General features: G+C 41.0%; 1 protein-coding gene across 1 annotated transcript in view; it reads right to left on the reverse strand.

The window, feature by feature from the left end:
• The window catches only part of LOC108099255, a 148,336-nt gene extending 131,602 nt beyond the window's left edge, over window positions 1-16,734 (reverse strand). Inside the window, exons 1-2 of the mRNA XM_017202631.2 lie at window positions 15,964-16,734; window positions 994-1,048 (exon numbers count right to left, since the gene is read on the reverse strand). The gene's annotated coding sequence lies outside the window, so the exon portion shown is untranslated. The remainder of the gene's footprint in view (window positions 1-993; window positions 1,049-15,963) is intronic.
• Window positions 16,735-16,828: the final 94 nt, after the last annotated feature.

Here is a 16,828-nt window from a genome sequence, read left to right on the forward strand (position 1 = left end):
CCGGAGTGCACCAAAAATAAAGTGTGTAAAAATGAGCAACTTTTTCAAGTGAGAAGCAACTATATGGCATGCAGCTGGAGCTGCACGCTCGCATCTCGGGCGACAACGTCGACAATGACTAGCAGATTTGGTCGGGCGAACAGAGAGAAAAATTATATGGCATAAATGGAATTAAATTTAAATGTGTTATTTATCAACTCATTTGTGCTTTTTCTCATTAATTGCTTTATGTTTTTGGTCAACGATCTTTTAATGCGTTTAATAACATTTTATTACTATTAAACTTATGCAATATCATAGCTTGTTCTCTTTAATCTTCATAAATGCATCACAATTATTTTTAAACTTTTGTTAAACTTCGGAAATTATTGAACGACTGGCTGAAATTTGTTAGTGCAAAGGCGTCTCGCAGCATTTTCCGCGCAAACTCGCCAAGATACAAAAATTTCACTCTGCTCGAGTCTGCGGCACCGCCTCCCCTTTCCGCCCATGCCTCTCCACCCCGCCCACACTTTCCCCAACCACTTCGCCCCATGAATGTGTGCACAATTTTCAAACTGGCAGCGTAAAGTGCACAAATTGCAATTGTAGCTGGGGCGCGGGAATCAGGACAAGACAGAGACAGGGTGACAAAGGGGGCGTGGAACAGGGACAGGGAAAAGGGGGGTTCACAGGCAGGATTGTTGGCTCATGAAGGGAGTGAGGAATGGGGACGAACTGGAGTGTGTGGAGGCGTCGTCGATTGTAGGCCCTGCCAGGCATGGTGGGCTCTTCACCAAAAGCAACTACAGCGGCTGAAAGAGGAAGAAGTACTCTCCCCAGTACAGTGAACACTTGACGCCGGGGCCGCAAGACATTAATTACAGCGCTTAAGAAAAAAGCCAACAATATGTTAAATTGAATTACGGAAAGAGCAAACAAATGGTAACCTATTTATCCGAGAATATGGGCAAGCATTTTGCTTGTTTATTTTATTAATTTTTAATATCTTACCTTTAAAGTTGGAAGCATCATCTTCTTTTGGCGCCAATGTTAGTTATTCATGCAACTGAAATGAGAAGACAAATATAAAGTGTTAAATAAATACAACATTTTATATTAAGTATATAGTTCCAAATATTAAAATATAAACATTTGGCTTTTTCAGTTTTCTCATGGTAACTTAAGCTCTTAATGGTATGAACCACTTTTTTCTCCCGTGTTTGAGTTTGTTTTCGTGCTGACCAAATGCAAAGTGCAAGACCAAGGCAGCCTGACCGTGTACATTGACACTTTGATATGATTGCCAGTGGACTGGAGCTCCAGGAAATTGGGGGGAAACCGAGAGGGGAGAGATAACAGAAGGAGGAGAGCTTGGTAGACAGTCGAGCAGAGGAATCTTGCGGTTAGTTTGGCCAGCAAAAGTTTCATTTCGAACCGTCTTCTCCGCAACACAGTTTACAACTTCTGGTCAGTTCATCGTGTTCAAGCATGAAATGACGTTGCACAAAAATCGCTCGACAAGGTGAGCTCTTAAAGGTGCAAAAACTTTAAGTGGAGCAAAATACACAAAATGACAAAGTTGATGAGGTGCTCTTTCTGGGCGTTGGAAAATTAATTTTCGGCCGGGATGACATTCAACTCATCGTCAGCTGCCCCCGTTCTTCCTTTTGTCCGCTCACTTGTCTGCCTTTGTTGTGTGACTTGTAACTTTAGTTGTTGTCTGGGGCACTCACAATTTCGCTCTAATGTTTAATTTCAACGCTTGACTTGGAAAGTTTTTTGCCAGCCAGCCCGAATGACAGGATACACAGAACAGAAAACAATGCAGCTTGTTGTGGGTAAATTTTAATTGGTGAAAAATATAGAAAATTTTTAATTGTTCTTAGTTATGTACTCTTATGAGTTTCATAAGTAAAAAACTCATATCAAAATGTAACTTGGGCATTGGCATTACTTTAGATGAGAACTATTTGTGCAATATAAGATCTATCAGGATACATTCATATTTTTTTCCGTGCACTGACTCTATTTGAGGCATCAGCAAAAGTCGAGCGCGAACTCGAATTCGAACTCTAGCTGAAAACTCCTTCTGGCCAAGTCGACACAAATTGCTGCAAAGTTTTTTGGCATTCAAGTGTTTTAATGTCTCACGAGTTGTTGCGGAGTCGCAGAGCAGACTCTTTTCCTCTTTTCCGTGCTCCACACATGAATTAATCAAAGAGCAGCTGCAGTTTGTGTGGCATTAAGTACCCGGCTAGGAGACTTGGGGGCGCAGGTGGGTTAAGACCGCAAGGCGGTGGCGCCGCTAGACAAATTCAACTTAATCAATTTAAAGTGCTCACCACAAAGTCAACAGTTCAAACTAACCGCAAGGCAGGGGTTTGAAAAGCAAGGCAAACACTCCCCGCAATTCCGCACGCCCCCTTTTGGCCCAGTGTTATTAGGCAAATTGTCGCCACACAGATACTCACTAACACTAACACACAGGGCCGCACACACACAGCAGGTTGTCGTTGACCAACAAGTGACCAAGGCCCGGAGTTTTACGTTTTACCCCCCATTGTCCTGCCAAGTATCCCTTACACTTTTTTCCTGTTCTTGTCCTTTGTTTGCCGACGTGTATTTGTGTTTGCTCTGCTGTCAACATTGGAAAATTATGAAAATTAATATGAAAATTGTTGCTATTTACGGCTAGTTTAGCCCGGAGTGTGTGCGTGCGTGCCTGCCTCTTCTTGGGTTTCGAGTGGGGCAATTGTTGGTTTTAGATTTAATTACTTGAGTCAACTTGAGCCTTAATTTGATTGAGTATTATGTGACATCGAGCCCACTCTGCGAGGGGTTCAATTAACCCAGGCTCACGCACGGGAAGGGGTTCTGTCCTGCTACCCAAAACAAAGAGGCCTAAGTAGCCTGCGGATGCGAATCGATTGAGAACCCTAGTAAAAAACGCACACACTCGACATTTGCATCTTTGACAGCTCTATTGTTGGTCCTTTTGCATTTGCATCCTGCCACGCACTCGCTTGAAAAATATGCAATAAAAACAAGGGGGAACTGCATTGACTGCACTGCAGGATAAAGGACTAACGCAGGACCCCTTGAAGGCAGTCAAAGATGTAAATGGCTCGTAAGTGCGGAAACCTTTGGTGCCATTCTTCAAGTGCAAGCACCTATTCAACGAAGTACAAAATGAAGAACTTAAAACACACACAATTTTAAGTTTCCTTTAATCAATCTTTTGTTGTTCTGTTTTGTAAACATAATACTTCACCCGAATTGAGCCAATCTAACTTTCAATGCAAAGAATCCTACACAACGAATTTCCAAACGGATTATTGTGAAATTTCTACAACTAAATTAAAGCAGAGAAAAGCAAACTAAATCCCTTGACAGCATTTCAAAGCAATAAATTCATAATTCCCAGCTCACAATTTGAACAACATGTGTTTCACAGGAGCTCAATAAATTCGTTATATTTTGAAAGCCACTTAGAAGTAATTTTTATTGTTCGCTCGCAAACTAATCCCGTGTCAATTGTCAACGCTGGCGCTCAAGACACTTAAATGCAGATTATGCATGTCGAATGGAAGCCCACACTTCAAAATCAATTAGCAGAAGCTGTCTGAAAAATCGAGGAAAAAGCGATGAGCAAACATGTGGGCCAGAAGTTGCCTGAAGTTGCCATTAAACGCCCGATTATAATGACAATTGACGGCAAGCAATAAAACCGAATTGCCCCGTCAAATGCTCAACCAGCTGGACTAAAAGGCCGGGCTTAGGTTAGATGAGCCTCAGCTCAGTTAACGCTCCACCTCCGCCCCTCCACTCCATCTGCATTTACTGTCATAATTTATATGCATTTATGAGACACGCTTGGACAGAGACGGTTTTTATGGCAATTTTATTTCCTGTAGGCAAATAAAGCAACTCGACATGTGAGCGGCATTCGAAACTTCAACTTCATTATCGCGTTATCGCCACCTCCCCGCACTACTGCCCCGGCTGCATTATCGTGATTGCTGTAGTAAATGTTTTTTATTTATTATTATTTACAAATGCATTAAACACAATATTTAATTGCATCATAAAAAAGCGGCAGTCTGTCTGGCCCAATATAAAAACGCTATGGCCCTCTCTATCCAGCTATAGCCCACTCCCATTTTCGATAGCAATTGAACTTTATTGAAAGCAGTGGTCGCTTGCTAAGTGGAAGAAATAGCTTTTTGGGTATAAAGCTATTATCCCAGAATGAGTCATTAATGGTTTTGTTCGTGCAATTTAAGAGGAAATCTTTTTTTTTGCTCTTCGCAGTTAATTAAATATCGTAAGCTGTACAATCCCTTTTTCTCTGTTTTGTTACAGTTTATATGAATACTGAACAGTATTCCTAATCACTTTTTAGAATTTTCTTTATGAATCCACCTACCACAGGGACCACTGTACGTGGTTCTAGGTGCTCCGCTTGTGTGTGCTCGGTGTCTGTTTGTTTTTGTCCCTGGTTGTTTGCATAGTGCAGTGCTTATCGCAAATGCTTTTCCTATATGCGTGTGATATTTTTATGAGTTCTTTCGACCCCCGATCCCTAGGATTTTCCACATCTAATGCCCAGTTTCGATTTCGGTTGATGTTGCTGCTGCTGCTGCTGGTGGTGGGGCTCCTGCCGCAGCGCTGTGTTTGCTGTTCACAGTTTTTCGTTATTATTTACACAATTGACCCTTTCACACCCGAAAACTCATTGAACTTCATCAGCAACATCCACGGCGGCAACAACAACAGCAATAGCAACAAGCGGAGATATGGCTCACGTACACAGGCCCCCACCCTGAACAAAGAAAAAAAAAACCCTGGCAGTTGGAGTTCAAGTCTTGGGCTCAACTGTAAATAGTCATAAATGTTTTGTTTATGTTTACAATTTAGCTGCTGCTCCTGCCGATGTTGCTGTTGCTGTTGCTGTTGCAGTTGCCTTTGATACTGCTGCAGTTGCTCTTGCCGCTGTTGCACCGTGTTCCTGCCGCAGTTCGTGACTTCTCTAATGTTGTTGACGTGGTTGTTGCAACATGCTTCCCCATTGCTCTCGCCGCGGCCTAAAGATTTCTGAATTGGTAATGGAGCATGTGCAGTTCAGTGAGGTGAGCTGCATTTTATTGCTATCTAAATCGCTGGCTCTTAGCCATGTATGTGAACTAACAACAACTCGGTCCGCGAGCTGTCTCCGATTTTTATTTGCTTTTAATTTGACTTGAAAACGGGGCTTAAATGTCAGGAGTTGTTCGGCTTGTAATCCACATAAGCACACACGCGGACCGCTCTGCGCTTTTGTTATTAATGTATTCAATTAAGTAACGGACCGACAATTAAACTCATTATGCATATGGTGGTAAAATGCAATGCAAATAGCCTAAAGCCCCACTAAACACCATTATTATGGCCAGCACCGAGCAACAAAAACAACAGTTGTCCAACTAAAACAAAAACTCCAATCGAGCCACATTAAAAGCATCATTAAATAAATTATAGACCAGGCCCGAGGCAATAATGATATAAAAAACCAATAAATCTAACATGAGTTTCGTAATGTAAACATAGCTTAATTCATTAGTTGTTTTAGGAGTTTTTTATTTAGTATTTAAATGTCTGTAAACGTTGAAAAAAGTGGTAACAGTTAGGCCTAATGGAAGTCATAAATAATAAACAAATTCAGAGGTTAAACTAATGAAGCTGAATAGTAAATTTAGAAGAGCTTAGGGGGATAATTTCTACTGTGCGTTTAAAAAAAGTGTCTTAACTTTAGCTGCCAATAATTTTTTTTCAATTCAACAAACCATCTTTCCATAATTTAGTAATTTTTTTGCCATTGCCTTCCTTTTCCTCTTTCCTCCTTTCCTCTATTATCTCCAATTGACATTTAATTATCAATTAGCTAGGCCACATCCTCTCTGATTTCGGCACAAGCTTATAAATATTTTAATTAATTTACATTGTCGTGCATTTTTCGGCCAATTCTTTTGTCAGGTGTCAGTCAGTCAGCCTAAATTCCGCTGCTGACAGTGGAGTATAATTTATGCAAACTATTCGCGTTTGAAATGCCTCCACGAGAGAAGCGTGAATTTATTTATAATTTATATGGCAATTAAAAACTAATATTGTCAGCTCCCACGCTCTGTGCAATTCAATTGCAAATTTATGCACATTTTTAGTTTCAGCCTGGTGAGCGGGCGGCTTTGACAAATGTTTTGTAGTTTTTGGATATCGGGTTTTATTGCATTTTTGATGACAACTCGATGGGTATAAATTAAATAATTAAGTTAATTCTACAAACGCGCAATGTGATTTTAATTATTTAATTCAAAGCTCTGCATAACTTATGCTAAATTGTGTTTTATTTCGTTTGTCCAAATCGGTTTGTTTTGCTTTTTCTTGCTCAATCTATCTGACTCATCAGCGCCGATGATTAATGATTTTTAAAATGCTGCTCATGATTTAGATAAACCAAACTGAACGATTTAGTCTGCTTTGTTGTCTTTCCCTTGCTTCTATTTCTGTTTGCATAATTAATGTCGTACGCATTTGTTACAAGTTTTGGTTATTTGTCTTGCCTTCGGATTATTTGCCCCACCATCTAGTTTAGTCTGATTGGCTGAAACTGAGTCGGATGGGCTTAAAGTCTTCTTCAGTCTGTCGGTGGGCTTAACAACTTCTTGACTGACATTCGATGAAGTTTGAGGAGCGATAATGACATTAAGCTCGGTCGGGATTGTCGAGAAACCGAGTTATAGAAATGTTTTAAACAGTTCAGCATTCGAATAGGAATTACAACGAAATTTGTTTGATTTAACTGAAGATCTTACAGTGTATTGCCAATCATTATCTTCCTTGACCTTTTTTATATGGAACTGTCTATTGAGTTTTTGTTCATTGATTAAGAGGTGTGAAAACGAAATCATTGAAGTGAAACGCTCATAAAAAATTTGTTCCCCTTCCGTGAAGGTTGTGTCATAAATGTTTCTTTTATATGGCTCCGCGTGGGTGCGACTTCTATGGTCTTCTCCGGCGAGTGTGAAGCTACTCGGGGCTCCTAATTAATATAAACAGTTTGTGAACTAACACCAAACACACCGCTAGAAGCACCCCTTCGGTGTTTGGCACTTCCTGTAATTTGTCGGGCGCGGAAATTGCCGGCCTGGGCTATATTTTTCGGTTCTTGTTGCATATTAATTTAAATATAATTATGATAATTTTTATTGTCAAGTCCGCGGAGTGAAGCCTCTTGCCACATGCTCGGCCCTGACTTTTCGGAATGCCCTGGGCAAACAACCCTTTTCTACCATCAAAAAGGATTAGTTATTGAGTTATTTTCACAACTAAAGTAACGACAGGCAGCCGGGCAGGCAGAAGGCGAACGAACCCAGGGCCGACCAACTGACGCGGTTCAACAACATCTTGTGACTGACATTTGTGCGTCAAATTAAGTGAACTCTTTTTTCCAAGAGGAGGATCTGCTGCCGGAGGAAGAGGAGGAGCAGGAGAAGCACGAGAAGCAGGAGGAGGAGGAGGAGCACATGGTCAAGTCGAGCTTCCTGCCAGCCAGCCAGCCAAGCAGCCAACCAACCAGCCAGCCTCGATCCCTGAGTGACTGTGACTGTTGTTGTCTTCGGCCTGTCCCCTGCATTGCGTAAACTATAATTAATAACAAAACATGTTATGGTTATGGCTGCCGCTTCTGCTTCTTTTTCTTTGTGTGTGCCTGAAAATTGTTTCTTATGCCCCGAGCCCAAGGCATCAGGCCACAATTCACCCAGACGGGTATGAAAGCGGTTCTGGTTCTCCGGCTTCCTCGGGTTGGAGAAACCCAGACTGAGACTGAAGAGAGCTGCAAGATCCCAGCGTTTTCGGGCTGCACAACATATGTTATGCATTTTTTAGTTGTCTTCGGCATTCAAAAAATTATGTAGCATTTAATTAGCGCATAATTGCGGCAGCAGAAGCAGCTTTCGGGGCACAGGCCTCATCAATTTCAATCGCGGGCGTGTTGAAAAATGTGCATCTTGGTAATCCAATGCAAAGCACAGCATTTTAAACTAACCAAAGATGAATTAGCAACGTCAAGTATAGTGTTAAATTCGGATTTCAATATCAAAACAAAAGAAGAAATAATAATGAGAATATTAAATAATAATTGTGCACTTCTAAATGAGATGTTTTAAATGTGAAACTCTTTTTGCGAGCTGAAGCAAATCAAAAACGATATGTTTAAAGGGGAGTATGGGCAGTACAAAAAAATAATAATCCGAAGCCCTTTTACGAAATCCGCTTGCTACTTAAAGGGCACACCCTTGCCGAACCGCCGAAAAAAAAAGACTGTCGCTTGTCAAAATGTCTGCAACTCTGCGAATTCAACTCATTCTGCCGCCGACTTCTATGGACGCGTCATTGTCTAAGGATGCAATTGCCGAGGACGACGACGCACAAGTTCAAAAGCAGTCAACAGTTCCGCTCGCCTGTTTGAAACTCCGACGTCGTCATCCTCTGCCACATCGTCATCATAACATCATCATCGTGCTTATCCTTGGCGAATTTCATGCCTTGTCGTTGCAGTAGTTCCTTGTGGCTTGGCAAATACTCAACAAACCATGAAAGTAAATAAATGTTTTGCAACGTTGCAGAAATAAAATGCAATTTAAGTCACACAAAAATGGCTAACAAGTGCACAGAGAAAAAAATGTCACTACTATTGTGTTTTGTGACAACATTAATTAAACGAATTATTTGAGCATTATTATAAATTAGTAAATATTGTAGAACTATTTTGATGAGGTATGATTTCGCCAATATTCTAAAATAAATTATTATTGAAAAGGTAATTTCTACATGTGCAGCAACGAAAAAGTATCTGGAACGTTGCAGTTCGGCAAGGAGCCTGGAAAACTCCAGGTCCTGGCTGCATTCGTGGTTCGTCCTCTTCCATTTTGATTTGTTTATTTCGTTTCGCTCGGCTTTTATTTTGTATTTTGTATTATTCCTACTACTGCTGCTGCTCCTTTTGCCGCGGCAGTTAAAGTAACCGGCAAAAGCGTTCCGGGGGCTTCGAACTTTTGCATTTTATTTGTGTTTTTCTTTTCTCCCATTTCGAGTTTTGTGTTTTTGTTTTTACTCGTTCTGGTACAAAGAAAAGTGAAATGTTTTTGGGCGGTTGGGCTTTGCTTTGGATTTAGAAGTTCAAGGGAGAGGGTCGGCAGAATCGTTGCAATTGCATTTCCACAGACATTTAATAGCAAAAAATAAACAACAAAAAATGAAAAACGCTTTAAAATAATTACATGCGAGAGTTTCCCCCTCAGAACAAACAATACGAGGAGTAGTCCCACAAAGTCGAGAATGAATCACCAACTGGCATCATTCACTGTCCAAAAAAAAAGAGGATTTGGGTAGCAGATCACAAAGAGTCGGAGCGCCGAAACGAATTAATGGATCAATGATCTTATCAAGTGAGTGGAGCGAAGCCAATTGAGCAGAGTGCAGTGAGCTCTCGCTTTCGGACTAATCCTCTTACGGTTGGTTGAGTACCTGAGTTTTAAGTTAGATGTCCAAGCAGGTACTTGGAATTTGAGAGACGATTTTCTGTCCTCTATTTTTTAAACTAAATACTTTATTTTGTATTCCTACAACTCCGCTAAATTTCAATCACATTTTGTGGCAAAGTGCAACCATAAAATGCAGAAAAATAACAATGCACTGTTGAAACTGATGCACTTGCGCTTAACATGATTATTTCCCTCTTCAATCAGCCGTATCCATTACACATCCGCCCCAAGCTGTGAATGATTTAAGTGATTCGGTGCGCCCATTGTGTTATTTTCACCCCCCTCTTACTGAAATGCAGAAGAACTGCAATAAAACAAAATAAAAACAAAAACAAAAAAACCAGAACCAAAACAAAAACTGATGAAAAAACAACAGAAAAACATGAAGAAAAAGTGCAGCGGCAAATGCCAGACGAAACGGAACAATAATTAAAGCAATGGCAAAAACAACAACAACTTGGAACACAAAATAAACAAAAACAACAACGACAACAACAACAGCAACAACAAAAGCAACAACAACAGGAAGAGGAACAGAGCAGCTGAGCAAGAAGCAAAAATGCAGCAAAGCTCTCTTTTTGAATGAGATGATGCGGGTCCATCCTTATATACACAGGATATATAGAGCGGGATGGGTGCCGGGATTCCTAAAGGGTTGCAAGATGCAACCCAAGGTCTGTCCTTTATAAAACGATGTCGTCGTCATCCTTGTATCCCATAGATACACAAGGTATGCGGCTTTGAAGATGACTTGGTTAACAGGTGGAAGAACGCAATTCATAATTAAGATTTTTATACATTCCGCATTTAACATTTTTTAAACACATTTATGTTTCCTCTAATTTTGTTGTATTAAGTTGGATTCCTTTTATAACTACATAATAAACTCAGAAAATACCAGGTATCCCCAAGTCGAAAAGCTCTAGAAATACAACCATCCTCGATTTTGTTTGCTGCTTGTTGTTTGGTTGTCATTGATGCCCCCGCCGTCGTTGATTTGTTGTTGTTTTTCTCTGATGAGCCTGCAGAACACAGCCAAGGCAAAAATCAGTGCAAAAGGCGACGTCGCTGGGTGTCGTTTGCAGACAACTTGAAAAACATGAAAACGCGAGGGGGCTCCCGCTCCTTGCCCCCTATATAGAACCACCTCCCTAATTCCGGCCCCTCCCGCTTTCCTTCTATTGACAGTCACGTCAGTTAAGCTGCTGGGAACACACACGCAGCCAAGAAGAAGGCACAGTTGTGGTCAAAATAATGGCTCCGTAAATATGTTCGCAACAAACGTTTAACATTTGTGGGTAATAAAAGAAGTGGTATTCAGTTTTTATTACTAACTAAGAAATAATAAATAAATGAAGGGAAATAATTTCTGTCCGTCCATACACATAAATACTCTTCACATTTTTTAATTGCTCCCTTGTGATATTTTTGTGGCTGTAGTTGCAGATATGACTGGTCGAAGGATGGAGAAGACACCCAGAGATTTCCCAGACTAGCAGGTGGCAAAGGCTTCAGGCCAGCAGAGAATCATGAGCCCAACATCATGAGCCAGCTTCGGTAATTGCTGTCCGGGCCAAATGCAAATGCTGTTGCTGTTGCTGCCGCTGCTTGCGTGTCTAGATTCTCGATTCTCAATTCTCGACTTGGATGCTGCACTGCTGCATATAACATAGTACTCGTCCCTCATCCCGGTTGGCCTCGAATTATGTTGTTCTTCCCGGGAATTGGTTTGGCCTTCTGACAGCCATCCTCCGCCCGCCGTGAAAAACCCCGCTGCCATTGAGTGGATGCAATATGATTTCAATTAGTACCATTCGTTAGTGAGTTGGCACTCAGAACAGATTATTGCAGAAATAAATTATAAATTGGTTCAATGAAATAACAACAAGAAATGCTGCTTTAAAGATGTATTGCAATTCATGTATCATGTTAGCGCTCAGTGCATAGTTAGTATATTAAAACGCTTATTTTAAGTATACACCAATGCAATTTTAACAGAAGTACTAAACTGATTACATACTCTTAACTGAATGGGTCTTAGACAAACACTAAACAGGAACCTTTTCTTTTTTACCTTCCCCGAGCAGAAGGCGAATTATTGCCTTAAACAAATTTATTTATAACCCAAATTAAATAACTCAGAGCAATGGACTTGACTCCGGCTGCCAGTAAATTTGCTAGCCGAATGCAATTTGCAGATTTACTAACCCCCAGGAGCAGAAAGAGCGGGAGCCGGAGATGAAGTCGGAGCCGGACTTGCAGTTGGAGAAAATTGCAATTGCAATTACCAAAGCGGAGAAAGGGGCGATGGGGAGGTGGAGATTTGAGGAGCGGGAGAGAGAGCAGCGCCATGCCACGAGTAAAACAACTAAACAACGCCGAGCGACGACAGTTTGACTTGCAATTTTAGCTGCACCAGCAGACCCCAGCAGCGAAATCAGCGAAACCGTGGCCGCCACATCATCCCCATCATCATCCGCATCATCATCATCATCCTCATCAAAGGAATCATCATTTACAGCATCATCATTAACCAGTAAGTGAGGAAAGCTCGAGCTTTTCGACTAGGAGATACCCGTTTATGCAATTATTTGTTGTCGTTCATGTTTTAAATTCTATAAAATTTAAACACAAAGCGAGAAACCAGTTTGCAAAATTGGAGAAAAAAAAAGGATGTGGGATATGTTATTGCGATTTTTTCATTTTCATTTGAAAACCAGAGATTCAAGATTACAAACTGACAAATGAGAACAAAACTAAAGACAAACCCTAATGCTGAACGGAGTTCAAACATCAAAGTAAATTATTCGTTTTTTCCCAAAAAAAACAATGTTTAAAGTAAAAGTAATAAAATATTTTTATTACTATTGGTCAAGCGCAATATACCCTTTAAACCCAGGAGGACTTTGGGTACAAAAACCGCGCGCGCTTCGACCATATCCATTACAGCCAGAATAACAGGAGGCCCGGGAGTTGGAGAAAATTGGGAACGGGAATGAGGCAATGTGGAGCAGAGAGGGCCGAGGACAGCGAGTAGTTGTTGGCCCTGCGGCTGCCCGTCCTGGCCAAGTTTGCGAGAAAATCGATTTCAGCGCTGCCTGCGCTCGCACGGCGGCCTTTTGGATGCGAGTGTCCAGGTTTCAGGTCCAGCTCCAGTGCGAGTCCGAGTCCGAGGCCCAGTCACAGTCCCATTTGCAGTCCGCAGTCCCATTCCCACTCCTGCTCCCATTCCCAGTTGGGGAGTTGCACTCCTGTTCTTTGTCCACGGTAAAAAATTCAAGTCAAGAAAAATAAAGTCGGGCTTGATTACGAAATTTAGATCTTAAATAAATAAATGTTAAATATTCTCAGCTTTGTTGTTTATTAGGAGATTGAATATAATAGAGTTTCTAGTAAAATTTAAAAGTTATTTTCTGTCAACTTCGTTTAATTTCAAAGTTGATAAAAGGGAATTTATATCAGAAATTTATTTTGATTTCAGTACTCATAAATCCAATTTTATATCCGCAATTATCTTTATGGGGATTTTGCTCAGTGCCCGTCTGTTTGTTTGTTTGTCGCTTTTAATGCTGAACGGAGCTGGCGGAGGCGACTCTTGACTGATTTTTATGCTTTTGGCCCAATTGCCCCGCAGTAGCCGCGCGGCTTCAGAGAGCGGACTGCAATGGGCATCGACCGGTTCTCGCTCTTCACCCTGGCTTACACTTACTGCCTACTACTACCTTCCCCTGGAAACCCCCTCGATACCACCCATTAGCGGCCCTTTGTTTGACTTGCAGTTGCAATATAAGGTCATTCCTCTGCTCTTGTTCTTGCCGGTGTTTTTGTTGCAGTTGCACGCTTTTCGTTTCGTTTGATGGCTGCGCGCACGCGGCCTTTTGTTAGTTTTCCCCATCCAACTTCATTTTTTTTTTCCATTATTATTATGCTTTTTCCGTATACTCTTTAGAGGAACAACATCAGCGGAATCGCAGTCTAATCACTTCATTAGGCGGAGTCTCCCACCGCTTTTGGCCATGTTAACACGTTGTCCGACTGCAAGTTGCACGAAGTTGCAGGCAAAGTGCGAAAAATGGTCTTTAATTGAAAAGTGTGGGAAGAGTGCACAGAACTGCGGCTTTTGATTTCTTAAGCGAACTTCAAGGGGGCACAGGAATTTTTACAACACGCCTTCCTCACGTTTTCTTTAATGTGGAATAATTTATTTTTTATGAATCACATAAAATAGTTATTTGTACATGCAGCTTACAAAATGATCAAAACAACCGGGTTTCATGTAAATTTTGTTTCGATCAATTACCTGTTGGTAATTGACGACTATGAGATATGCAATCACACTATGTTAGCCCACAACTAAGTGCTTATGTTTAATTAAATCAATTAAATTGCTTCATGCAAAATATATAAAGGCATTATGGGGATAATAACAACTCTCAAAAATAGCAGGAAACTTAAAGCTCATAATTTGCTAGCCCGCATTGTATTTGCTTAAAGTTTTCTCACAATTGTGAGGCAAAATAGCATCAGCTGCTGCGGAGAGGCTCCAACTTCGCTCGCTTATCGCATAATTGGTAGCAATGTTGGCTGCCACTTTTTGCTGCGGCTTCTGTGGCTCCCGAAGCCAGGGCCTCCACTCGCCGTATCCATCGCATTCCCGAGATGCCGGCAAAACACTTGTCAGCGACTTAAATGGCGCGCAGCTGTGCGGCATTAGCTGGGGAACTGAAAAGCTGGGCAGCCGGGAGGTTGGGGATCTGTGATCCGGGGGGCCAGGTGGGGAAACCAAGGGGACTGGACACACCTCTTAAGGAGGTGTTGCCGCTGCTGCTGGACTCCAGGAAATGGGGGCCAAAGGGTGCGAGGCGGTCCAGTGGGGACATTTGATGTGATTATTGAGTTATGCCCACGGGGGCAGGTGCCTGGCATATTTCGCTTAATTTTCTGATGAAGTTATTCACAGAGATATGGAACGCGGCGAAAATGTACAAGTGCTATAAGAAGAGATAAGCGGGCTAACACGACCGCGAAAAAAGGCGAAACAAGGTGTGCTGGTGAGATTTAAACAAAATCGTTTTGGAGACAAAAGTCGGCATGTTGTTTTGACACTTTCACGACAGATGATTAGAAAAGCACTTCACTTATAAGGTCTTGCAGGCCTTATTTACTCGATAATATTAAAAGCCTTTCAATTCGGAAGAATTAGTTAGAAATAAGGTAAAAACAAATTAATTAATGAATATTTTATTTGAGAAACAAAGGAAACCACTTCTGATTTTCTGAACAGAATTTTTATAGCATTATAAATGTTAGAGTTTATCCTAATAGTAGAAGGAAAGGAAATCTAAAAAGAAATCTAAAGTCATAGTCCTACGTTCTTATTATCATCGTAAAACTGTAATTCGAATAATTGGAAGTCACCAATTCAAGAAGGAAACACCAAAGGGAAACGGTTGCATAAATAATTAACCCTTTCATGCCCAAATTAATCTGGGGACACATAGAAAATATTTAACGCCATAAATGATTAATAGGAACCCCAAGTAACGTTCATATCGATTTTCGATACTCTAAGTCCTTTGGTATGTCCTTACTGCAATGTTGCCTTTAGGCCTTTAAAAAAATCCACACTCTTTATAAACCAATTTTCAAGCCCAACTTTATACTTTTATCATAGTCTTACCTGTTTTAAAGATATGTACGTACTTATTTTATTAGTATTTGTCACTAATTTTAGTTAATCGCACTATTTGCACGGACACTTTTTGGTAAAATTTTTCGGCAGCTGTGGTCGCTTAGAATCATAAGTGATAACTCAGCACACGCTGCAGCTGCATTCGCCAAAATTACCAAAAATTAAACAACATTAATAAGGGGAATCGCCTATAAAAAAAAATCCACAAAAATTTTGAATCGTAACCGATTTAAACTTCAAAAAGTCAATGTTGCCTGTAGGCAACAGTGGGCATGAAAGGGTTAACATTTGTCAGGAAATCCGTGGACAGCAACAACAAAAACCGGCAAAGAGCCAGAGTTAGAAGAGACGAAGAAAGAAGGAACGAAAACAGCAGGCACTACAAAATCAGCAACAACAACTACAACCCCAGAGGGTGAGGATAGAGTAGAAACGAGAAGGGAATAAAAACATAAAAAAGCGGCACAGATTGCGAGAACAACAACTAAACACACACACACAATTTGAGCTCTCCAGCTGTGTAGTTGTTGTTGCTTTTTTCATCTCCTTTTGCCCTGCAATCAATAAAACGGATTAGGAATATCCTTTAAATGCGGCGCTTGGTGGAGGCTGCACACACACACTCGCACACGAAATCTCCCTCACACACACATGCTGTAAATCTTTTACAATAACACGTAGAGAAGGAATAAGAGTTGCGGCACTTACTTTTCGTTTTTTCGATTTTGTAGAAGAAATTAGGAAAGTTGAAGGTGGAGAAAACGCAAGGAGAAGACGAAAACAAAACCAAAAAACGCACACTCAAACACGCACGCACACAGACACGCAATTCGAAAGATTTACCGTTGGTTTACGCGGCGCGGGGAAGGAATGTATCTCCTTTTCTCAACATTTTCTCTTATTTACTCCAATTTTGATTTTGTCACTTGCATCGTTTGACCTTAACGACCTTGTATTGTTTGTTTTTTCAACTACAGTAAATCCTTTAAATGCATCTTAATTGCTTGTACTCGTTTTTTTTTTTTGTTGCTGTTGTTGCCAAAGGATCACACACGACGTTTAAAATTAAAAAATTGCGGCCTCCGTTTTGTTATCACGATTTCTTGATGGTAAATGGTTAATGGTTATTGGTTGTTGGTCAGCTTGTATGCGTATTAAATGGCTCGTATGGCTACCGTTTTCGTTTACAAAACACTTGCTCCGGTTATCGCACAACAGTTTTCCCACAGCAGTTTTACCGGCTTTTCAGTATTTCACGCGAGTTTTCCACGGGTTTCGAAACCGACCCATTTCGTTAAAATCTCTTGTAGACCGCTGTTTCGGTTCTGCGATACTTATAAAAATTTAATTTGCAATGCGACAATTGCCTATATGTTTACTTGTTCATGGCTCTGCAACACACGTAAACCCAACCAATTTCTGCGACAATGCGCGACGCCGTCCGAACGCCCCAACAATTTTTTGAAAATTGAAAATTGAGAGGTGAAAGAAATTCGAACAACCTACCATCGAGAGTGCGAGGCTATACTAAGGTCCCATCGGGTCCCCCAGTCCGTTAAAATCCCAAACCCTG

This window comes from Drosophila ficusphila, unplaced genomic scaffold, assembly GCF_018152265.1.
Source record: "Drosophila ficusphila isolate 14025-0441.05 unplaced genomic scaffold, ASM1815226v1 contig_791, whole genome shotgun sequence".
Classification (NCBI taxonomy): Eukaryota; Metazoa; Arthropoda; class Insecta; order Diptera; family Drosophilidae; genus Drosophila; species Drosophila ficusphila.